We start from the raw sequence: 26,521 nt of genomic DNA, 5'->3' as shown, positions 1-26,521 counted from the left end.
GTTTGTTCAGATTCTGTTTCTGTTCATGGTATTCAGATATATAAATCAAGGACAGTCCTCTGATGTTTTCAGTTAATGTGGGAGAAGGGAGTTAGGAAAGACTTTTTCTCTCCCTCCCACTTCTCATTGCTCTCTCCTCTTTCTCTATCCTTTTCTCCTTCCATCCTTCCTTCCCTCTCTCTTCTCCCCTATCTCCTCTGTCCATCCCTCTCCATCCTTTCTCTTCCTTCCCTCCTTTCTCTTCCTTCCTTTCTCTTCCTTCCCTCCTTCCATTCTCTCCTTTCTCTCTACCCTCACTCTTCTTCTTTCCCTATCTCCTTCCCTCTTTCCATCCGTTTCTCTCGCCATCCTCCCCTCTCTTTCTCTTTTTCTCTCCCTATGCTATTTCTCCTCCACCCTTCTTCCTCCTTCTCTCACTCTGTTCCTGTCATTGTATCAGCTACTCAGTTAACTAATTTAACAGCTATCTCATTCCTTCTTTCCATCGGGGCGGTGGGGTAGCCTAGTGGTTAAAGCGTTGGTTCGTCACGCCGCCGAAGACCCAGGTTCGATTCCCCACATGGGCACAATGTGTTAAGCCCATTTCTGGTGTCCCCCGCCGTGATATTGCTGGAATATTGCTAAAAGCGGCGTAAAACTAAACTCAGTCAGTCAGTCAGCCTTCTTTCCATCCCTGATTCTCTCTCCAGCTTCCTGTCTCTTTCTGTCTTTTGATGACTTCTATATACCTATATCACTGAAACTAATATTGGTAGGTTTGTGAGTGGGTCTAGCCTGTGTGTGGGGGATCTCTCTCTCTCTCTCTCTCTCTCTCTCTCTCCACCCACCCTCCCTCCCTCCCTCTGTCCCTCTCCTCCCTCCCTCCCTCTCTCCCTCTGTCATTGTACCAGCTACTCAGTTAACTAATTTGTTAACAGCTTCTCTGATGCCCAATTTATTTGAACAAGTGTCTCTCTACTCCGTCTCCACATTCCCACGTGAATAAGTCTGTGATACACAAAATGGAAGCTCTGCCAAGACAAAACATCCTCATGGACACCGTGGACCACTCTTATAATGTGTAACCGTGTCTCTCTATCACTCCCCTAGCCCACCACTTCAGCTCATCAAACATGTTCTCCAGGTCCAGGATTGAGTCTCATGAATCTTTAAACAGAAGTAGTCCTTTTTCTTGAAAAACCACCTCAGGTGCATTCCACACTTCTGTCTGTCCAGTTGAGCATTCACAGTGGGTCACATTGTCGTGTCTTGTGGTGATCCGGCATTCTGACCTAACTCCAGTTTTATTGTACTGTTGGTTTTTGTGATTAATGAAAAATATTCACGCACTCGCTTATAAAAGACCCCTTCCGATTGACGATAATTGAAGACTTGCCAATGAAATCATGAAAGCTACTTCAAGGAATGGATCACTAGATTGAATAGAATATCCTGTCCCATCAATTTGTCTTGCTTACAAATAAGTACAATTTACCTTTTGGCGGAAGTGCCCATTTTGATGGCGTGTAACATGAACGAAAATGACGCCTGCGATGTTTAAGGAACAATGTGGATCTTGGTAACGGCTTTAGTTAGTTTGGAAAAAACAACGGCGTGTTAATTACTGGTCTAGACTATGCGTCTGCAGAGACTAGCATCTATTGTCTGTGAAGACGTATTGTGTTGGACTCCTAATAAGTCTACTTGTATAATCCATTTGTCTCTTTTCTCTCGCCTCTCCGTCGGAGACGTCTAATGGTTCGGAGGATGGTATAAACGCCTTGGGATTACCAGCCTAATCTCAACAATGTCACAAGCACCACCATTTGCAACATCGTCTGCAACATTGTCTGCAACACCGAATCTGTACAAACAGATTATGGAGATTTACATTACAAGAAAATATACAGTTTGGGAAAGGAAATATTCAGTTTGGGAGTTCAGCTTTTTTGGAAATGTTTTTATAAAGGAAATAGTTATTTTAAAGGTGATAGTGTCGGAATGAAGATAAAATATTCATTGGTGTTTGAATACCATACATATGTTGTCTGTTAGTTGTGATTATGGTATTAAAAAAACAGTAAATATTCAACACTTCTGAGGGTAGAGACTGAAATTGTGTTTTATCTGACTAGTCTACTGGATATTGGATATTGACCAGTACAGCACTGCTCAAGTTACGGGTTAGCTTTCAGAGACATTCTGGGATGAAAATACTGTTTCAGGAATCAACAGGTTGTGTGATTTCTGTGACTTAAGTTGTGTTGTTAGTTTTAGTTTAACGTTTTTAGTTTTAGTTTAGTTATTGATTTGGTCCTTAGCGAATGTTGAAAGAACAGAAAATATTACTTTTCAGTGTTTTTTATGACTTATTCTTCTGTGAGTTTTGCTTGAATTTTGTTCAGGACGATATTGCTGAGTGCGGCGTAAAACTAAACTCACTCACTCACTCACTCACTCAGGACGACTGCTGTTGGACTGATGTCATCATGTTGAATTGATGCATGGTAGCGGCACGTTGTGTCATCATATGGGTTCAAGTGGAAGCATAATGTCGTAATGTTTTAACAAATGGTAGTGTGATGTCCTTTCAATGGTTTAACAAAAGTTAACATTATGTCATTATGGGTTAACAAATGGTAAATGTCATTGTGGTTTACAAATGGTAAATGTCATTGTGGTTTAACAAATGATAGATATCATTGTGGTTTGACAAAATGTGGCAAGATGTCATTGTGGTTTAACAAATGATAGATATCATTGTGGTTTGACAAAATGTGGCAAGATGTCATTGTGGTTTAACAAATGGTAAATGTCATGGTGGTTTAACAAATGAAAGGTGTCATTGTGGTTTGACAAAATGTGGCATGATGTCATTGTGGTTTAACAAATGGTAAATGTCATGGTGGTTTAACAAATGAAAGGTGTCATTGTGGTTTGACAAAATGTGGCATGATGTCATTGTAGTTTAACAAATGGTAGTGTGATGTCATTGTGGTTTAACAAAAGATAGCGGAATGTCATTGTTACGGTTTAAAGTAAAGCGATGTCATTCTAATGGTAGTGTGATGTTTACCTTCAAACACTGCAGGAGCAGTGGGGTAGCCTAGTGGTTAAAGTGTTCGCTCGTCACGCTGAAGACCCGGGTTTGATTCCCCACATGGTTACAATGTGTGAAGCCCATTTCTGGTGTCCCCTGCTGTGATATTGCTGGAATATTGCTAAAAGCGGCATAAAACCATACTCACTCACTCTAATGGTTGTGTGATGTTTTACCTTCAAACACTGCAGTCTGTACATTATGTTGACACGTTCAGAAAGATGAAACAAACTTTAAGGTGAATATTTTTCAATGTTACCTTCATCATCAGGATGGCCAGATGGGTCAGGTGCTTGCACATTATGAGAAGGCTTAGGTTCAGTTCCCGAGTCCACACTGTGAAAAACTCACTCATCAAATTCACAGTCCCTGGACAATATAATTTTCTCTCCAGACAAGACCTTTTGGTAATGGGGCGATGGGGTAGCCTAGTGGTTAATTGTTCACTCGTCACGCCGAAGACCCTGGTTCGATTCCCCACATGGGTACAATGTGTGAAGCCCATTTTTGGTGTCCCCCGCCACGATATTGCTTGAATATTGCTAAAAGTGGCGTAAAACCTCACTCACTCACCTTTTGGTAATGCAGATTTCATCAGGAATTCACATCTCACTGGGGCTCGTTTAAATTCAATTTCGACTTCAATTTAAACAGAATTATTTGGGGTTTTTCTCATACTTCTATAGTTTCATAGACTTTGCATCAATCTAATCAGTGTCATGACTTGGTATAGTAGTGTAATAGTACTGTAACAGAACTTCAATTTTCAAATCAAACACACTGTAACGAAAAGAACGGCCGATTTGATTATTAAATCAAATATGAAACTAGATCTTGTTTGATCATTGATCTGACCAATTCAGATAAATTCACCAGACAGACGAAAAAAACGGACATGATTTAAACACGCTAAGCTTCTGTATCAGCAGATCAGGATTGCTATCAGACCATCTTCAACAATACCTACATATATAAGTATAGTTTTTATGGATACTTGACACGGGGTGAGGCTATTTTCCGATGTCTGATTTACTGATTAAGTAACCATGACAGACAGCCAACTCGGACAAGCCCTCCTTTGATGTTGTGGTGGATCTATATGGAACAATCTCGAAACCATTATTTTGATAAAGAATAGGTTTTTGCGAGTCTAGGGTCAGAAATTGCATAGAAAAACATTTTTGTCATGAAGCTCTCTGTCCGGGACTAGCCAAGCTATCAATTTGCAATTGATTCAGCAGAAACATAGTGCTTTTGTTCGTCCGCGTCGTATATAAAAAGTGTCATCATTATTGGACCACCGTGCAATGAGATCGCAACATGAATTGAACATCTCTGTTCGGCTGTACGAACTGACAAATGAATTTTGATCAATGAGAGGAATTAAGTGGCATCTCGAACAGAAAACAGAACAGTCATCCAAGTTTTTTTGTCTTAAGTTAACTTTTAAGATTAAACAAGGATCCTCATGAAATTCATGTACTCGTTTCAGCATAAAATTCATGAACCTTTCAACGTGGTTGTTTTTTTAATAGATCAGGGGCTTAGTGAGAGTGTATAAGTTCTCGTATTGTGTAAGGAGATCCGTCTGTAATTTATCTCTGTCGTGGTATGGTTATATGGTTGCTATGTTATATAGTGGGTGCCTTGATTTAAACACTGTTGCTGTAGTTTAAAGATAGTTGTTATAGCAGTCATGCTTGTATAAGTTTGCTGTTATGTATGTGGTTGCCATGTTATATAGTGGGTGCCTTGATATAAACACTGTTGTTGTATTTTAAGGATAGTTGTTATAGCAGTCATGCTTGTATAAGTTTGCTGTTATGTATGTGGTTGCCATGTTATATAGTGGGTGACTTGATATAAACAGTGTTGCTGTATTTTAAGGATAGTTGTTATAGCAGTCATGCTTGTATAAGTTTGCTGTTATGTATGTGGTTGCCATGTTATATAGTGGGTGCCTTGATATAAACAGTGTTGCTGTATTTTAAGGATAGTTGTTATAGCAGTCATGCTTGTATAAGTTTGCTGTTATGTATGTGGTTGTCATGAGTGATGGATGTCATGTAATAAAGGTTAGTGTCGTGTTTTAAATGATGTCAGGTTACAAAGATGGGATATGTGTTATAAATGTGGAGATCATGTTACAAAGATGGGCAACTTGTTGTAAATGTGATATCAGGTTACAAAGATGGACGACATGTTATAAAGGTGCCTGTCATGTTATGTAGATGGGCGACATGTTATAAAGGTGCCTGTCATGTTACGATTAGATGGGCGACATGTTATAAAGGTGCCTGTCATGTTATGTAGATGGGCGACATGTTATAAAGGTGCCTGTCATGTTATGTAGATGGGCGACATGTTATAAAGGTGCCTGTCATGTTACATAGATGGGCGACATGTTATAAAGGTGCCTGTCATGTTATGTAGATGGGCGACATGTTATAAAGGTGGATGTCATGTTATGTAGATGGGTGACATGTTATAAAGGTGGATGTCATGTTACGTAGATAGGCGACATGTTATAAAGGTGCCTGTCATGTATTTAGATGGGCGACATGTTATAAAGGTGCCTGTCATGTCATGTCATGTTATGTAGATGTATGATAAAGGTGCCTGTCATGTTACATAGATGGGCGACATGTTATAAAGGTGCCTGTCATGTTATGTAGATGGGCGACATGTTATAAAGGTGGATGTCATGTTATGTAGATGGGTGACATGTTATAAAGGTGGATGTCATGTTACGTAGATAGGCGACATGTTATAAAGGTGCCTGTCATGTATTTAGATGGGCGACATGTTATAAAGGTGCCTGTCATGTCATGTAGATGGGCGACATGTTATAAAGGTGCCTGTCATGTCATGTAGATGGGCGACATGTTATAAAGGTGCCTGTCATGTTACGTAGATAGGTGACATGTTATAAAGTTGCCTGTCATGTTATGTAGATAGGCGACATGTTATAAAGGTGGATGTCATGTTACGTAGATGGGCGACACATAAAGATGGATGTCATGTTACGTAGATGGGGGGACACATTATAAAGATGGATGTCATGTTACGTAGATAGGCGACATGTTATAAAGGTGAATGTCATGTTATGTAGATGGGTGACATGTCATGAAGGTGCCTGTCATGTTACGTAGATAGGCGACATGTTATAAAGGTGAATGTCATGTCATGTAGATGGGCGACATGTTATAAAGGTGCCAGGCATGTTACATAGATGGGCGACATGTTATAAAGGTGCCTGTCATATAATACAGGTGACATTCATGGTGGATGCCATATTATAAGAGTGATTGTGTTTTAAGGTGGGAGGGAGTCAGGTTACAAATGTTATGTGCCATAAAGTTATCAGTCAACGTGAGTATCTTGTTGACATTATTATCATATTACATTTGATATTTAAAAAAAAGTTGTTGACATTTAATGAAGATAGCCATGTCTTTAGCAGTCTTATAAAATAGGGAAACAAATTTTCGAGTATTTTTGGTCCAGATGAAAATGTTCCCAGTTTTGAAATCAAACATCATATTCATCGGTTATTGTGCAAAACAGTTTAAGAGAATGATCAATTGACATAATATTTCTAAAACCTTCATGTCAAGCCGGGGCGGTGGGGTAGCCTAAGTGGCGTAAAACTAAACTCAGTCAGTCAGTCATGTCAAGCCAACAAGTTCATAGCGGAAATACGATGCCAAGAAATATAGAAAGGTCAGAACAATAAAATTATTCAGGCGACGAACTATACTGGGGAGTCCGAGCGTGATTAAATTACGAAAAAGATTGACTTAGTATACAGACGCTTTTTTGAGCCTGGTGATTTCCCAAATGGCATTCTACGGAGAGCACTCCCGTCTGCTGACTCAGCGAATAATTAAGCTGTACTATCAATTCACTTAATCAAATCATATATATGATAATACCACCCCTTGGACAGGAAGGGTCGCCATTATTGTTAGTTGTATGGCTGCTAGCATCTGCGATTGCAGACTTCACGCAGCCTGAATTTCATTTTGTGTATCTCGGACCATAGCATGATCATAGAGATCTGTGATGCTTGTAAAAACAGAATTTGACCATTTTTGATTTATATGTGAGAGGTTCAGCTGATGGTACATTGTCGTTAAGAATGCTTGGCTGGGATTAATTCTATGGGGTCTGATCTCAGGGTTTGCGAATTTCGATATGTTTGTCTACTTGTGAGAGTGAAATTGAAAACCAGGAACTTAGTTCCAGATCGGTTGATACCACAATCCAGTGAAGAAATGTGATGAATTAGAAAAACCCATTTAACATTTTATGTCAGAAAAGCACTTGGGAGGTGCCTCGTAGCCATTGAAAACCCATTTATCACAGGATTGTTGAAAATGTTTTTGTGTGAATTTTCATGGGTTTTTTTCCAACTCAGTAACTATATTGGTGTCTAACAGAGCATTATATTAATGTGAATCCCTACAGAGCCATAAACACAGGATCACCTAAATAGATTTACCTGAAATTCAAGTAGTTGTAAAGAATAGTGTATTATGTTTCAGTCAATATCGTTTATCCTTTTGTCATATGTAGGTGCAAGGAATATAGTGCGGTGCTAAAGTTAATAGCTTTGGTGTCATAAGCACCGTTTAATATATTTATGCCAAAAATATATACAAAGATTAGTGAATGGTTCTTAAGATTTAAGTCAATATTGTCACGTTTTCTTCACTGTATGTGTATAACCTGAGCAGAATCGGTTGTGAGGAATACAATATCTTGTATTCTTTGTAATATATAATTTGTTTTGAAGACAATGGCTCAGGTTTGACTGGCAGTTCCAATATGGTTTTCAAGCTGATATGATGGAACTGGCTTATTGCTGGCTCACAGACTTATCCTGAAATCTCAACTCATTGCCTTTGGCTGGCAGATTAGGATAAAATGGTTTTCCTTCTCAAAATATTATTTTTCTGTTGTCTATTTTCATAAATTCAGATGTTGTTTTTTCATTGATGTTCCAGATTGCATTAAAAAAAAATTGAGTTTATAACTTATAATTAAAATCTGCAGGTTCTGTATTCATTATCTGTACCGGCTTATTGTGTGTAGTTATTAATTGTAATTATATTTTCTACGAGTAATGTGGGAAATTTTTAAAATTAAATTGGGATTTTGTGATATGTTAGGAGTGCGATAGCCATGGGGTTAAAATGTTCACTCGTAAGGACAAGGGTCCCAGGTTCCATTCCAACATTGGCACAATGTGTCAAGTCCATTTTTGGTGTTGTCTATTTTCATAAATTCAGATGTTGTGTTTTCATTGATGTTCCAGATTGCATTAAAAAAAAATTGAGTTTATAACTTATAATTAAAATCTGCAGGTTCTGTATTCATTATCTGTACCGGCTTATTGTGTGTAGTTATTAATTGTAATTATATTTTCTACGAGTAATGTGGGAAATTTTTAAAATTAAATTGGGATTTTGTGATATGTTAGGAGTGCGATAGCCATGGGGTTAAAATGTTCACTCGCAACGACAAGGGTCCCAGGTTCCATTCCAACATTGGCACAATGTGTCAAGTCCATTTTTGGTGTACCTTGCCGTGATGTTGTTGGAGTATTGCTAAAAGCGGCGTAAAACTCAACTCAACTCAACTCAACGCAACTCAACTCAACTCAACTCAGTGTGTATTTTTAGTAATTCTCATTCATACAGGTGCTGTTTTCCAAGAAAATTTACATGTTGATTTGATACGACTTCTGTAACAAGGCTAGTAGGGCGGTGGGGTAGCCTAGTGGTTAAGCTCTTGTCGCCAGGCTGAAGACCCGGGTTCAATTCCCCACATGGGTACAATGCGAGAAGCCCATTTCTGGTTTCTCCACGATATTGCAAGAATATTGTTAAAAGCGGCGTAACTCACTCACTCAGTAACAAGGCTGGAGCTAATCTGGGTTTTGGTTAAGCTTTTGCTCGCCAGGCTGAAGACCCGGGTTCAATTCCCCACATGGGTACAATGCGAGAAGCCCATTTCTGGTTTCTCCACGATATTGCAGGAATATTGTTAAAAGCGGCGTAACTCACTCACTCAGTAACAAGGCTGGAGCTAATCTGGGTTGTGGTTAAGCTTTTGCTCGCCAGGCTGAAGACCCGGGTTCAATTCCCCACATGGGTACAATGCGTGAAGCCAATTTCTGGTTTCTCTACGATATTGCAGGAATATTGTTAAAAGCGGCGTAACTCACTCACTCAGTAACAAGGCTGGAGCTAATCTGGGTTGTCTTTTAGCCTTGATGCTGATTATATGCTGGAACACTGACTAAAGTGTTCAGAACTGTACCAGCCCTCAGGATATCTTTAGCATTAGCAAAAACGGCTGAGATTAATGGACAAGGGCGAGTTTTTATCCTCGAGTTACGACCGACAAGCATCTCTTCCATTTTCTCTGTGAGATATTATCAGGGGCACTGGGCAAGCTTTTGTAATGGGAAATAATATTTTGGTCCAAATGGCGGTGATGTCCCTTGTTGTAGACCCAGGAACTTGGTGGTCACTCCCAGACACTGACAAATAATGATACTGTTTCTTTCCCGTCTGAAGTCATTGGCCAGAGAGGCTTAAACGTTCCTCAAATGTTCGGTTACATGTTCTCGGAAGAAAATTATTAGTACAATTGTTTTCAAATTCACCTGGGAGCTTTTGATCTCTTTGAGAAATAATGGGTTGATTGTGGGTAAACTCCCAAGAGATGTTGTCACAGTTACAAGACTTTGTGACCTTGACCTCTATCATGATAATTATTTGCATGATTAACTGAGCATTCTGTAAATGTTTTTGATATTTGTTTATTCATGTTTCATGCCTATGAAGAAAGAAAATTTTAAATATATTTTTGGTCTCTACTCAACTTATGGGGTTAGCGGTGGGGCAGTCTAGTGGTTAAAGCATTTGCTCTTTGTGCCGAAGACCCAGGTTTGATTCCCCACATGGGTACAATGTGTGAAGCCCATTTCTGGTGTCCTGACTGGGATATTGCTGGAATATTGGTAAAAGCGGCGTAAAACCATACTCACTAACTCAGCGAAGGGAAGAGGGTGCAGACAAAGCTTGTAGCGATGACCATCACCACATACTTCTACCAACTTGTATGTATACATGCTGCGTAAAAACAGGACTTCTGTACAGCAACTCCATATTCACACCACAAATCTGTTGATTACAAAAAATAGTATCTCTGTTTTTTCAGGTGTCCCGAACCATTATATCTATGAATATATTTTTACATCTTTTCAAACTTTTTCCCACAATGCCTCTGCACCCAGTAGGGGTCAACGCACCGAGCTGGTGTATCGTGATTGCCCTGCTTAGAAAAATACATTTGTAACACCAGAAATCTAGCGAGCTTCAATAATTGGAAAAAAACGCTGATGCAGCAAAAAACAACAACAATAGTTCCCCAACATTACACTTTCTCGGATTGTTGGGAGTTGTGCCGAATTGAATTTCATGCGATCAGAAAAATATTTTTCCATGGAGTTCATCACTGTGATAATTCAATCCTCCAGAGGGATTTGGTAACTGTTTTAAACAATCACTGTTTCCGTCACTTCTCGGAAGGGTCTTGCTGTAACCCTCAAGACACTCTGGTCTAGACAGTGTAATTTGGCTTTCAGATTGACTCGAGTGATTGAATTTGATCCATTCTTCCAGAGATCACTGGAGATTCGGGCAAAGAATCGGTAATTCCAACAGTGACATTGTATGCTTCCTTTGTTCCTGTCCTACCATCTTCCATATGGGACAAGTCAATTGTCCCACACCGGATGGCCCCTCCATCTACTTGCTTGGTGGAGTAGTGTCTTGTCTGAATGAGCTGGGTCTGCGTTTGAATCCAAGACCTGTACTTATACGAACCATGGTTAGTTAGTATTTGGTCTGTCAGATGTATATACTGTGCAGTCAACCAAATTTGTCACATATTTGTCACATATTTGCTTGGTGGAGTAGTGTCTTGTCAAATTGAGCTGGGTTGGGGTTTGAATCCCAGATTTAGGGGCAGTGGGGTAGCCTGATGGTTAAAGCATTTGTTCGTTACACCGTAGACCTGGGTTCGATTCCCTTCCTGGGTACAATGTGTGAAGCCCATATCTTGTGTTCCCTGCCGTGATATTGCTGGAATATTGGTAAAAGTGATGTAAAAATAAACTCACTCACTCACTCACTCAGAGGTTGTTTTTTTTACAAACCCTGGTTTCTCAGTATTTATTCTGTCAGATGTTAACATTTAGCAATCGACCAAATTACTAACATCAGCCAAATAAATACTTCCCCTTGTGATGCATTAAAATATTTGAAAATTAATATTCCACTGTACGAGTCAGTAGTGTGTTTGAGAAAATGTTCGTCTTGTAGATGTCAATTAAACTAGCAGTTTTGTTCATGAGGATAGACCTTTCATGATGTTCTCTTTAATGATATGGTTAAAGGGTAGTTTCTGGCAATAAAACTCCGATTAAAATGTATCCGGGAGCTTAGAGTCACAGTTATTTCAGCAAGGACTATATTCCAGACAAACAATTCCAGTACCAATGAATTTTTAAATTCTATAACCTCAGTCAGACAAGCGTAGGGAATTATCATTGAAGAACATGAATACTGAAAGCAAATGAGCGCTATTTTCTGTAAGAGTACTTAGATATCATCGTTTAGGCGGTGCGGAAAAATTAATTATTATCAAATAAAATGTTAAAGTACCAAAATGTGCGTATACACAAAGCATTAGTTGAAATGAAAATGCTTTAACTTACAAACGAGACGATGATAGAGATTTGAATCAAAGGTTCTGGAAAAACTGCCTATTTGCCTTGAAAGTGTATATAGCAACTCCAAAGAGCTATCTAGGTTGAAGTTTGTCACTTGTCATTGCATTCAGCAGTATTTCAACTATATTTCAGCAGAATTTCAGTAATGTTTTGGCAATATTTCAGCAATGTTTCAGCATTATGGGAATGAATTATAAAATTCAATCCAATGGTAGTAAAAGTGCCCCATAACATTAGAGGACAATGATATTGGCAGATATAATGTATTGCAAGTTATTACGATTCAGGTACCCATATATAGCTATATATATTACGATATATTGGGAGCTAAAGTGTTTGACAGTGAGTGACACTGGTTGTACAGGCAGATCCTATTTTGCTACATACTATTTCCCTAAAATAAATATTATGGTTCAAATAACAGCAATCTCAAAATTAGGTTGGATAGTTGCCGATTATTTTTTATGCAATTTATTGCATGTAAAAAATGCTGTTTTGCCAAGTAATTAAAAAGGGAGACGTGTTGTGAATGAGGGGTTTAACTTAAGCCTATTATCTACCCGTGAAGGATCGGGTTAGAATAGACCTTCAGTACAGGGTTTTACTTGACGTGTGATTCATGCGTATTTGACGCAACAATTTTGTAAAAGACTCTCAAAATATTATCATACGAGTCAAGCTTAACACAAGTTTTATGAGTGACCCAGAGAAATCACTTCAATAAAATTGATTTGATGATCAAACAATGATAGTTTTCATGTCTTCATTAATTTAGATATTTCTTTCAATTCATGTTAATAACTGTATGCTACAGTGAATAAATCACAAGCATGATTATTTGTTCAGTTTACTGGATTTTGTTATGACTGATTTGAACTGTGAAATATAAAGTATTTATTAACTTCCGGTAACATTTAAATGACAATACAATACAATAGTCTCTCTCCCTCTCTCTCTCTCTCTCTCTCTCTCTCTCTCTCTCTCTCTCGCGGAGGTAGCCTAGTGGTAAAAGTGTTTAAGTGTTTGCTCGTATCGTATGTGTCTTTCCCTCTTTCTCACTCTCTTTCTGTGTTGTGTTTATTTCACTCACTCACTCACTCACTCTCAACAGACAGACTTTGACGGATTCTGATTGCTATAAAAAGCTTCATCAAACCCCACTCTTTCAGTCTGTCAGTGAGACGGTCAATAACTTTGACTTTTTTAGCTTAATGTCAGAAACAGCGGATTCCTCTGAATGTTTTAAACATTTCCATGAAAATACATAAATACAGAGCACATATAAAATTGAAATAACAAAATGTACAAGATCTTAACAACTTCTCTATGATAATCTTCAATATATAACAAGATTTTTTAACACTTCTGTATTTGCAATCAGCATTTTGAAAGCTCTCAAAGGAATTTGACCGAAGCCTCTTATTCTTCTGCAACGAAAACAAGGAAAATATTTCCACTTCATATTACATCCCAGACAAGGTAATAATTTTCCCGTAAAACATGACCAAAGCATTTACACATTTATTGTCCGAGAATATTTCCCAAAACGGAAGTAAACAGAATTAATTTTCCAATTGAAGACCCCTTTGCAGGAGTATTTGTCTGAATGAAGCTATCAAAGTGTAATTTGTCCGAGTCTGTCGCTTTGTCCAGTTTGACTGGGAAGCAGACGTAGCGAGCTAGGAGGGCTAAAGTCAGACCAACGAACCATAGATCAGTGTTTGTCGATAATATTAGGTCAATATCCATTTTCTAGTCATTCCTTCGCTTGTTTATGCATCGCCATTTTGGTCGTAAATACACAGTCAGATCGGGGTTATTGATGGCGAGGACTGAATGCACGTCCGGCTTGTCTGGGCTGACCAGTTGAGGTCCAGATTGGATGACATTTATTGCATTCATATATTCGTATCACATCCCGCGTATCTTACCTCTGTCTTGAAACTGTATCTGTGTGGCCAATCCTGCAAGTGTTGGCGGCACCAAACGGCCATTCTGGTCAGTTGCCCCTCATTTTCATCACTCATCGTCCTCAGGCAATTTTCTTAACCGGACATTAACGGAATCACTTTCGTGTCGAAAAGACAAGAAAAAGGGTCTGTGCAATTTAGCGAACTGGACATTTAGAGAATTACTTATCATTTTGAGAAGATATATGAGAAAAACGGATGTTGCTGCGTCTGCCATCCTCGACTTTGCCGAGTGTTGACATTGAGATGAAGTGTGGTGATCAAAAAGTGAAATGATTTAGGAGAGTAATTCTGGTTGGAGCCATCCTGTACTCTCCGTTATATTTGTTTTCCATATTCATTGATAAACAGACTTTGTTCTGTTTAATTTGTAAACAAAATATCCATGAAATAAAACGATTTTGTTTTTTTCTGTAAAAAAGCTAAACATTTGGTTTGATGGGTATAGATTAATCCCAGCCAGTCTGTCTGTACAGAATTAATACCAGATGAATATACAAGCATTTGATCCATCACGATTCACAGCACCATGTGATGGGTGTCTCTGATCAGGCTGCAAATAATATTTAGAGCTGAGTGAGTGAGGTGGATTGGATGGTCGATGTATATAAGGTCACTGCGATAGTCTAGTGTAGTGTGTCTGCACAGAAAGTTGAACATTGTTGCTTCAATCTCAGGAATCAAACCTTTGGAATCAAACAGTGGATAAAATCTTGGGAATTCAATCTGGGGGATCAAACTTTAGGGAATAAACTTTATAGATCAAACCTTTAGAATTAAACAGTGGATCAAATCTTGGGAATCAAACCTTAGGGATCAAATCTTAGGAATCAAACCTTCGGAATCAAACAGTGGATCAAATCTTGGGAATTCAATCTGGGGGATCAAATATGGGGATCAAACTTTAGGGAATAAACTTTATAGATCGAACCTTTAGAATTAAACAGTGGATCAAATCTTGGGAATCAAATCTTAGGGATCAAACCTTGGGGATCAAACAAGAGGTCAAACAAGGATTGGTCAACTTGTCCATTGGGTGTCCCTATGGCACATTATCACATTAAGCTAGCTCAATTAAAACAGCTTTACTCAAAATACACATAGCCATACTGATGAGAGGGATTTACTAAGATAATAAAACTGCTTGTAGGTTAACAGTTTGTTTCTGAGATATGCTGGATGTCCACCCCAGCAATAGGTGTACAAAAAGACATCTATTGTTGGAGGGCATGGCTGAGAATGTCCCTTTATATGGGAACAGAGGTACCTAAATGTCCAATATATACTCCAGTAGTCTGGTTATTTTATTGTTGATTGTCTGCCTGTGAAGATCCGGGTTAGAATTGGTCTTCAGCAGTGGTTGTCATAAGAGGTGACGTGAAATTGGGTTTTACGTCGTACTTGAGAATATTTTGCTCATATGACGACGTGCGTGCGTGTGTATTTGTATGTGCGGCTGCTTGTACTAGCCTAGTCTGAAGCTGGTTTTATAGTGCTAGCCCACTGAGATACTATGCGGCAGTGATGCTTGAATACCCCACTCTGACACATTATACTGACTCCGAGCCGACCAGTCCTTGTTGTACCCATTAATGCCGAGCGCCAGGCAGGGACCAACAAGTACCATAATTTAACATCTTTTGGTATGATGTGGTCGTGGATTGAACCCGCGACCTTCCATTCTCCGGGCGGATGCTTTAACCACTACACCATGGCGGTCGGTTGTCATAAGAGGCGACTAACCGGATCGGGCGGTCAGGCTCGCTGACTTGGTTGACACATGTCATCGTATCCCAATGGATCAATATGTCAAACAAACAGTTGTTGGCTGCTTGTAGATTGGATTAAATAGTATTTACTGTGTAGATCTCACCTTAGGCAAGTGAGTTTGTTCAAAATTGTTCACCCAGCAGAAGATGGGTACCCAGTGGAATAAGTCATGTGACTATAACCTTCTAGCACCTGACAGGCAGCTTGGGTTATCTGGGTGATAATGTGTGATGCGTTTTAAGCATACCTTCATGGTGTGGAGATAACACAATATTGCCATTATTATTATTATTATCTTCCAGTTGACTTTTTGACCGCCTCCGTGGTGTAGTGGCTAGAGAGTCCGCCCGGAGAGCGGAAGGTCGCGGGTTCGATCCCCGACCGCGTCATACCAAAAGACGTTAAAATATGGTACTTGTTGGTCCCTGCCTGGCGCTCGGCATTAATGGGTACAAGGATTGGTTGGCTCGGAGTCAGTATAATGTGTCTGAGTGGGGTATTCATGCTTCTCAGTGGGCTAGCCCTATAAAACTAGCTTAAGTCTGGGCTAGGACAAGCAACCGCACATACACGTACACACGCATGCACGTCATATGAGCGAAATATTCTCAAGCACGACGTTAAACCCAATTTCACCTCACCTCACTCATATGTTACTGTCCTTTATTGACAGTTCCATAAGACAGGTTCATTAATCCCATCCATATGACCAAAATATTGCCGGAGTAATGTTTTTTCACTCTTGTTTTCGAAGCTTACCCAATAACTGCATCCATTCTTGTAACCAACGGCATCACTGAACGTCACTACCAGCAGCTGTATTTGTTCCATCATTGTTTGGTCGTCATGGTTATTCATTACGCCGGCAGGTCCAAACCCAGACCTTTCAATCATGGAAACCAGATTAATTATTGAGCAGGTCACTTATGCATGAGACATGTAGAACGTTGTAACTGGAGAAGCTCGAACGTATGACTACCCGTGTCACGACTGGCACATTTAATTATGTATCTGCCCTCGGAGGAAGCGTGCCTTCACTCAGACAATAAGGATGTATAATTTGTCTCTTCCTACTGACGGTGTTAGGAACAATTGAATCCTTGGGACACTGAGGGATCGCAGGCAACATCGCGGCACCAACTAGCCCCTATATAAACAGATTTATATAGATAGATATTGTTGTATTCGCGGATATGATAGTCAAGCCTTTGTATTATTTATTGTAGTGAAACACTATCTAATGTTTTGGTTGACAGTGAGGTGGCACATGACAAACTTGTATTCTGGTACTTGTATTTTCTCCTTTTTTGCTTTTTATGTTTTGACAAATAAAAAGGGAGTTGAAGTAAAAGGTATCTTTCTTTTATACACCACAATGCCCTTATATATCCCAGCTAGTCCTTAAATAAACCATGATGTCCTTGAATACACCATACTGTCCTTCTATATTCCAACTAGTCCTTAAATACACTATATAGTTCTTATATACACCCTTATGTCCTTGAATATCCAGTCTGGTCCTTAAATACCCCACATTCTCCTTATATATACATACACTTGTCCGCTTGCACTCTTGTTACAACTGTCAGCAACCAGCAAATCCTGTCACCAAAGAGAGACAACTCTGTACACCTTTTTCTTCTTTTCAATATGGTGGTTATCAGAAAATCTTTCTGTAATGAATAGATCATTGTTGTATTACTTATTTCTTTACCAGTGAAGGTCCGGATTAGAATGAGTCTTCTGTAACCCATGCTTGTCGTAAGAGTAAGAGGCGACTAACGGGATCGGGTGGTAAGCCTCGCTGACTTGGTTGACACATGTCATCGGTTCCCAATTGCGCAGATCGATGGTCATGCTGTTGATCACTGGATTGTCTGGTCCAGACGCGATTATTTACAGACCGCCACCATATAGCTGGAATATTGCTGAGTGCGGCGTAAAACTAAACTCACTCACTCACACTTATTTCTTTATAGGCAACTGGCAATCTGAGTTAAGACTCGTTATTTCATGAGATCGAGTCGCCGGGGGCTTCCCGCTCCTCATTGCTTTGTAATAGCTTCAATTTCTCAAATCCTATTTTCATTACAGCAAGATAAAACCCAGACCAGATGAGACAGTGGGATATTACAGGGCTTTATACTGACAAGGACTTTATTTTATCATTTAGTAATTAATCAGACTGGTGTAGTATTAAAATCACCATGGAAACCAGGAGCCTTGGATTTAGACTTGATTAATTCAATACTTACCTGTTCCCATTTCAGAATGTGAGGCTTTTAATGGAAAAGATATTTATCTGGCTTTGTGGTTTTATTTTGTGTTTGTGATTTTCTTTTGCACTTTATGTCTTTATATCCCCCTAAATTATAGAAATACAAGAATGTTTTGTTTTTAGTGTTTTTATGTGGGCTCAAAGGCACTGTTTAGATATTTATGTATGGCATGTGATGCAATTAATCTGTGCTAAACTGGGAAATTCTTTTCAGTGATGAACAAAGAATTATAATAACCTACTTGTGGTATCTAGCATGTTTCTTTGTTTCCCCCAGTATATTTGTGTGTACATTTCTCCGACTACAAGCCATCATAAGGTTCATTTATTCATAGACAGTATCATGTTAAGACATTGGGAGCTTGTTTAAACTGCGCCATTAGGATTTTAACAACACAATTGAGTGTTTAAACGTGCCATGAAATTTGATATACGAGTCATTTCGAAGCCTGAATTATGAATGATACGACAGCATTCTTAGTCATCGTCAGTGTTAGTTATTGTGTATTGGAGTATACTCTTTCAAGTGCACGTACTGGAGCTTGTTAATGAGCCTGTTGACAGTGGTGCAGCGTATGACGTCGATGACAGTTCATTCTCATTTGGGCAATTTGTGGATACAGAATCTATCTAGGAGCCAGCGTTGATAATTGTTCATTTATACTTCCATTATCACCAGGCCAAACAGAGTGGATGCACTGAAAGCTTGAAGTAGTCCGATCTCTTTTCAAGCTGTCTGCTTCCGTTTCGCTCGGACCATTGTCCAGCTTTCCTTCCTGTCTGGGAGACAGGACTCTGCAAACAGCCGTCTGCTCCGTTGTCATTAACCTGGCCTCAATCTGACCCAGTTTCTGCCTGACAACACTGACCGTCTGCCGGCTGCAGCCAGCTGTCAGACTTGACCACTAACCTATTGACCTTGTGACCATACAAGGTTCCTTCGACCCCTGCTGTGTCCTCGTCTGACCCTTCACCTCGCGTGTCAGGTCAACCAGCCCTCCATTGGGTCATTATGCCAATAAAGCTTGCTAAGCAGCCTGACCACACGGACTGGTCAGTGTGTAAACCGCTGGGTCAGTAGCACACCTCCACCGGACTACGGTCAATGGCGTTGTTGAATCAATGGCGTCGTTGAATCAATGGCTTCTCAAACTGGGAAGGCTCAGTTAAGTCAGTGAATCCTGCTCAATAGTCCAGCCCCATGTGATCATTATTCTTAGTATTTCATGGGTTGGAACCGATTGTCAGGATCGCAGTAGTTAGTTGTTAGGTCGATAGTCCTACTTGAACTGCCGGTCAGTTGTGAGGTGGCTCTCATCGTCAGGGGTGTTTTTGCTACGAGCTTGCTGAGGCTATTAAATGGCTAATGTGTCACTAATGATTCTGGGGAGCTTGGCCCGGCCAGTCTGTGGTCAGTGGAGAAAAATCACCTGTTTTGATGGCATTTAGAGGTGTTTAGAGAGCAAATAACCCCATGTTGACTTGAGCTGACAGTGCTGTTTTATCGAAGCTGGAGCCGTAAGAGACTGATGCCCCAGCTGAGCAGCCATTAAGCAGCTCATTCACAGATCTACTATGCACAGCTATGATTGCATCTACAGGGATTACATTTTTTTTAGAAAGAAATTATCTCGGGGAGGCCAATAAAAAAATCCCGTGTTGCCATCTGTTGATTGGGATGCCCAGGACGCCCATGACTAGACACTGTATTGATAATTTAAGCAAATATCAGGTTGCAGGTTTTGTAATTAACGGGAAGAGAAATTAATATGTCATTTAAAAAAGATTAATTGTGAAATACTGCTGAAGTTGCTTTACAGATTTAATCATTAGAAAGTCCTGTATATCTACCATGGAACCTTTGTAATCCAAATCTTGTTAATACAGGAAATTATAAGTTTGTTGATAATGCATAAATTTGGGCTGCTTTACAGATTTAATTGTTAGAAAGGCCTGTATATCTAAAATGACAATGGAACCTTTGAAATACAAGTCTTGTTAATACAGGAAATATAATTTTGATAGTAATGCATACATTTGTACAAAATGACATGAAATTGAGATGCCATTAATGGAGATTGTTCCATTCTGACCACTTTTTGTTCCGATAATAATGACTAATTGATGTTATGGCTCTTTTTTTTAAGAGACTGGTTTTATTGCACTGATAACATAGTAAAGAGGAGGAGGTTTTGTTTCTTGTACATTAGTGTATTGAGTTCACGGTTACAATCTTGCCAAATTTATTCTGAATGTAACGAAGTTTCTTTTTTCGAAACTCGGATTGCACTAACACCGTAAACTATGTTTATGACGAACACTTTTATAACCAACTGTCGAGTATGACATATTGAAGTTAGTTCTAGACACCTGCTGCATATTTTAGTTTGTATTTGTTATAAGAAGTGAGTAAGTGTGGTTTTACTCCACTTTTAGCAATATCCCATCAACATCATGGTGGGGGACACCAGAAATGGGCTTCACAGATTGTACCCATGTGGGGAATCAAACCCGGGTCTTCACATTGTGGACGAACACTTCAAACACTAGGCTACATCACAGCCCAATGGGTTAAAGGGTTAAGTTTTATGGTGTAATGGTGACGTTAGTGGATAGAGGGTTAAGTCATATGGTGTATACTTGCACTGAATCTCACAAACCACAATTGGCATTTAAACCTATTCCACCAAATTTGGATCTGAAAAAAATCGTCAGATGACCAAAACAATTACCAAGGGTAGACACGACACACAGCCTTTTGACAACCAGTGTCTGGCTTGTGTAGGAATCATAACTGCTTTCCATAGCACTGGTGCCTGGTGGAAATCATGGTAAATACTGTCTACCTTTTTCCTACCCATGCTCCAAGCAGGAGACTATCCAGGGCATGGAAACAGGAGCACTGTAATACCCAGTAAGTTTGTTATTGTAAGGAAACTAGATTGGGTCCAGCTTCATGTAATACAATTTACCGTTACGAAGAGCTGACTTCTTCGAGAGGATTACCGAATTACGACAAATTTCCTCCAAACTTCATGCCCGTAGATTAGTTTTTATCTCAGATGTTTTTTCATGCCCATGACACAAGACTGGCCTTTTGCCACGTCGTCGACGCAGTCGTGTCGATATCTTCAGCCATTTCCTCTAGACAAACATCTAGGGGTATGGCGGTTTTACTGACGCCGCCTGAATCATACGCTCAAATGGACTTGAGACGAGTTGGTGTGAGCTGGTAGTGATTTAGCTCTGTTAGTTGTAATGAACGAGAATGCAAACACGCGGCTTCGTCGTGTGATTTAAGTTACAGTGTGACGAGGTAACGCTGATGCACTCACTGATTCTGGCAATGTCTTTCTACAGCTTACTTCATTGGTTGGAAAGTAACGTCATATCTTAATCAGGAATTTATTCCTTTTTAAATCTGTTTGGATGTTTCGATGTTTATTGCCATGAAAATTGGTAAATAATCAGGAATTTATTTCTTTTTAAATCTGTTTGTTTGAAAATTAGTGAATGTTTATATATTTTCTTTTTGTAAAATACCCATGAAGGTCCGGGTTAGAATATTGATCTTCAGTAACCCATGCTTGTCGTAAGAGGTGACTAACGGGATCAGACTGGCTGACTTGGTTGAACATGTCATCGGTTCCCTATTGCGCAGATTGATGCTTATGCTGTTGATCACAGGATTGTCTGGTCCAGGATTATTTACAGACCGCCGCCATATAGCTGGAATATTGCTGAGTGTGACGTAAAACTAAACTCACTCACTCACTCATCTTGGAAGACTTAGAACCCCTTAATCATGATGCTCTCTAATAACTATCTTGAAAGGCCCAACCCATCGGCCCGGTTATTTCTAGAAATCTGCTACTTTTTCGCTTCCCGAGATTCATCCAACCCATGTTGGGGGTCAGTGAGGCCTTGTATGTCAATAACAACCTGAGAAAAATGAAATTGGAAAAAAAATATTCCTTTTGACAAAAAGATTTAGGCTAGCTTTGTTTGAAACCTAGTGCCATGCTATGAATGTGCATGTGATGTGGAGCTAAAGCTTGTTGAAGAACCAAAACACTACCAGTAACAACTCCAGCTCCACAAATGACTCGAGCGTCTGCAATTGAAACTAGGATCGACACACGTGTTGATTTTCTCTTCAATCTCTGCAAATAATGGTGTCGAACCATTGACTACCAACACAAAAGTCAATGTCGTGCCAAGTTCAAACTTGTTTTTCTTCCTAATGGGAAGCTAATTTGGCAGTTTATGTTTTATTTTTTCCGACCATACACTGTGATCACCGTATTGAAACTCTGCTCGATAACAGCTCGCTGATGATGTGGACTGGTATAGTGAGTAATCTGTAAGTAATCTGTGAGTGCCTAATACTAAGGTGACAATTTATGTGTCTATCCACAGGATCTTTTGTATAGTGAGTGAATGAGTTAAAGGTCACATGCAACATAAAACACAACTTTGCAGATGCTGATACCTTTCGGTATGGACTTACCAAAACAAATCATCAAAATTGCAAATTCAACTTATAAAGTTGAAAAATAACGCGATGAAAAAACCCGTGCGAATTTATATCACAATATGTATCACAATACCGGTACTTGAATCACAATATATTGTATTCTGAATACAATTTATTTGCCAATACACAGTCCTATAAATAGGAGTGTTCAAGATTGGTAATCGAAAAAAAGCATCAGGAAAAAAAAGAATTTGAAAAGAAGAATCAAATTTTGCTAGGAAAAAAAGAAACAGGAAAAAAAGAATCAGTTGACAGCAGTTAAGACTAGACTTCTTTGAGCACTTCCACCAGACCTTGTTCCTTCTTGTACAGTTTCTGGTGTACATGTACCCATTCCAGCAAAGCTTCTTGCCACCCTTGTTGCTCTCTATCACCTCCATAATGTCTTACCTCAATCTTACATGCTTTACTCTTATATAGATATATTGGTACCACTATCAAAACTAATGTAACCATATACCAATTATACATGATTGGAAGCCAGTTAATCCCTTAACAATATCTCTTCCACTCTGGGGGCGGTGGGGTAGCCTAGTGGTTAAAGCGTTGGCTCGTCACGCCGAAGACCCGGGTTCGAATCCCCACATGGGTACAATGTGTGAAGCCCATTTCTGGTGTCCCCCACCGTGATGTTGCTGGAATATTGCTAAAACCGGCGTAAAACCAAACTCAGTCAGTCAGCCTTCCACTCTGCTGTTGTGTTTTGTCAGGGGATGATACACATACACTTCAAGATTCTGACCGTGATGACTCTTGTTATTTTAAGGCCTTCGCTCACATGACATTTATGTCTTTTAAGGTAATCTGTCATATATTTGTGAATATCTAATTCATATTCAGCTCATAAGACAATTAATAACTGTGAATAGTAAATGCCCACCACTTGTATAAGTTACATTTTAGTCATCAATATTGAACTAAACCCAAATTAGTGAAGCACAGTAATTAATTTCTATCAATAAATGATTCGAAAATAAACATTTTGATAGCAAAAGATGTCAATCTTTAAAGTTCAAAATTAGTTTCAAATCTAAATGACAGCACATCACATTAACAAGGTCTAACTATTTAAAAATATATTTTCTCATGATATGACCTAATAATAATTGTTCAGTGTCACATCAGTTGATGATTTTACATACTTTATTCATGAAATTTAGATTGTCGAAGGTAATGTTAGGTCTAATGCGTGACTAACTGACTGTGAACCCTTTCCATTTTCCAAGGGAAGTTTCAGATCCAGATTTACCACTTTAAAGGCCACAGTGACCATTTTCGTAATTCCAGTTGAAATTGTATTTGTTTTTTGTTGACAAAAAGTGATTGAAATCGATACTAATAATGTAGCTTCCATTTAGAACACCCATCTTCTTTTTTCTTAAAAAGTCAACAATGGGGATACTTTTAAGACAATCACCAGTTTCATAATTCCAGGTGAAAACTGATTTTTTGGGGGGTTCAAATGAATTTTGTTATGTTTTCCGACATATTTTTGTTTGACTGACAAGAAGTGATTGAAATAATATAAGAATAATTAAGGTTACATGTGGACAATTCTAATTTTTCAAATTTAAATTATGATTTTTTCAAATTTAAATTATGATTTTTTTCAAAGTCAACTACTGCAACCACAGAGGTAAAACCTTTTATAAAAGTTATGAAAATGACAACCTTTTCGGAAATTTTTCAAAATGACGAAGAGTAGATCCTTCTTTGAAACCAACGTTTCAGTTCAATCAGTATTAATTAAGTGCGGAGTTCAAGAATCGTCACATCATTGTCTGTTAATTTGTAAGATTCCCTCAACTCTAAGTCAGCAAGTCTTCTCTCCCGGTCAACAATCGATGTGAAAATGCCAGATCTACTCAGCTCGATCGTCTGGACACTTTCACCCTAGACTGTCCTCCCATACCATTTATGAAAAAACGTGGAATATCTATATATCTGGTTGTTCAGATACTTGTCGGCTGGCCTGACTCTGTAGCGGTATGTCGAGCCAGCTCGTCTGGCGTTTGACAACATCAGTGAACATCACTGGCCAATCAATCGCATCCGTCATTCGGACTGAAACATCTCTGTAGCTCCGACCCTAATTTCAGCGACTAGCCATATATATCCTTCGTAAATACTTACATTAATTTGAATTTTTTTTCATTCCCAGACGTCGAGGGACTTTTTTCTTGGCTTTGATTGAATTCATCGCGGGCTTATTTTTTTAAATGCCTTTTGATTAATGAGATTTGTTGAATAATGGTGGCAAGTCTCTCCATGCAATGGAAGTACTTGTTGTTTTTGGTAAAGAATTGTTAAAATACTCCAGAATCTGTCTTTAAATGTTATAATTTGTTTGTGTTGAAATTAGAAGTCGTGTTATTTTAACTTGATTATTGAATTAGACTGAATCTGATGAAAGATTTGTAGAAAAGGTAACACTATTAAATGTCAACTGTTTTCCCTGGCGTGAAATTGGTTATTTTCAGTTGTTAAGATAATGAATCTTTTTCTTTGCTTGTTGATAAAAATGAATTTGTTCCGATATCTCTTTACAAATGGCAAAAAATGTGCTGATTTAATGATAAGTACAATTTTAGTTGTAATGAGTTTTCAACGTTTTTGTACGTGTCTGAGAAAAGGGCTTAAATAGTTATTAACAGATCAAGCGAATATTGTAGGCTGTTACATGAAAAAAAAGTCGTTGGAAAGATCGGTTCCAGATTAGCTGTGTATGTACATTATTGTTCTAGTGTTCGGAGATAAAAACATTTTCTCCATTTCAAAACCAGAAAGTATAGTTATGATGTGTAATTAGCCTTGTGGGTGTTTCATCTCAAGTTCAAGTATTTCCCGACAGACTCGTAGTCGTTGATGGAGTCTTTGCAGACAACTCCACTGCAGTGAATGATGTGCAGAAGGTTTATAGGGGTTGCTTCTTTGTAACTCAAGACACATGTATAATTAACATATGGTTTATATGGGATTCCACTTTCTCAGTAAAGTACAGATTCTAGTTCTTCGGGAGCCACATTCGGGGCGGTGGGGTAGCCTAATGGTTAAAGCGTTGGCTCGTCACGCCGAAGACCCGGGTTTGAATCCCCACATGGGCACAATGTGTGAAGCCCATTTCTGGTGTCCCCCGCCGTGATGTTGCTGGAATATTGCTAAAAGCGGCGTAAAACCAAAACTCAGTCAGTCAGTCGGAGCCACATTCTCTGAGTCAGGCACCAGATTGCCAGCACACAAAGTCAGCCATCTAACCCACTCAGCCACCGCAGCTTCCATGGAAGTCTGACAACTGCTTGTCCACATCACATACTTTGTGTACACCTCTGACTCAGGGTATCAATTGTGGAAAGATAAGAATGCCCAATGCCATCTAGAAAGTGGTCAAGTGGAGCATATTTTTTGTAATGGAATATATTTTTTATACCACTTGAAACAGGTCCCCCCTACTCTATCCCTCCTGGACCCTACCCTACAAACCCCCACTCCATGAACCCTTCCAAGTTTTGGCCAGCAGTAAAGTATGCTGGTTGTAGAAGATGGTGTGGATCAGATGGTCAGCTTTGGTCACTTGGTTGCCAGATTGTCATGATATCCCAACAATATAGATCATTGCTCACCATGTCAATCACAGGTTTTTCTGGCCCAGAATGTGCAAGTCATATATCTGATGAATGAGGATTTCACAGCTTTCTGGATTAGAATTGGTCTGCAGTAACCTATGCTTGTTGTAAGAGGTGATCGGGTGGTCAGGCTTATTGACACATGCCATTGTGTCCCAATTACGTAGGTCAATGTTCCTGCTGCTGGTCACTGGATTGTCTCACTCGCTCACTGACAGGAATTAACGACAATACTGAATTTCTCTCCTTCCCTACATTATCAGATATGTCTATGAGGCTTTTCTGATGTGACTGTGTGCTAGTTTGACATGAATTGTGGGCTAGTTACATGCGAGTTGTAGACTAGTCAGATATAAGCTGAGGACGAGTTGAAGTGGACTAGTCAGAAATGGTCTGTGGACTAGTCAGTAATGATCTGTGGACTAGTTCGATATGATCTGTGGACTAGTCAGATA

The 26,521-nt window shown here is 39.2% G+C and overlaps 1 long non-coding RNA gene across 1 annotated transcript in view; it reads left to right on the top strand.

Moving 5' to 3' along the window:
• LOC124256781 overlaps positions 1–26,521 on the top strand; it is a 94,026-nt gene that overhangs the window by 51,640 nt on the left and 15,865 nt on the right. The window lies entirely within an intron of this gene.

The sequence above is a fragment of the Haliotis rubra genome, unplaced genomic scaffold, assembly GCF_003918875.1.
Source record: "Haliotis rubra isolate DU_JTF1 unplaced genomic scaffold, ASM391887v1 Scf64, whole genome shotgun sequence".
Classification (NCBI taxonomy): domain Eukaryota; kingdom Metazoa; phylum Mollusca; class Gastropoda; order Lepetellida; family Haliotidae; genus Haliotis; species Haliotis rubra.
This window is presented reverse-complemented; position numbering and strand designations above follow the sequence as displayed.